The sequence below is a fragment of the Eimeria mitis genome, genomic scaffold (genome assembly GCF_000499745.2).
Source record: "Eimeria mitis Houghton genomic scaffold, Emh_scaff6665, whole genome shotgun sequence".
Classification (NCBI taxonomy): Eukaryota; Apicomplexa; class Conoidasida; order Eucoccidiorida; family Eimeriidae; genus Eimeria; species Eimeria mitis.
The window spans coordinates 2,774-3,003 of NW_013574800.1; positions in this window are offsets into that span (position 1 = coordinate 2,774).

Genomic DNA, 230 nt, shown 5'->3' on the forward strand with positions numbered 1-230 from the left:
GAGCAAAAGCAGGAGCAAAAGAAGCAGTAACTACGGGAAATGCCTTTTCATCGTTAAGCATGCTGCGGCCAAGAAAATCCTTTCCCATAAGGAAGTGGTAATTGTTTTAATTCGTCTGTGGAATGCATTTGTTGAATTGCGAGTTTCTGACGAGGAGCGGAAAAAATGATTACTTTGTACTGCATATAAATGATAAAATAAATAATAGTTATTTTATACATTCGTGATTC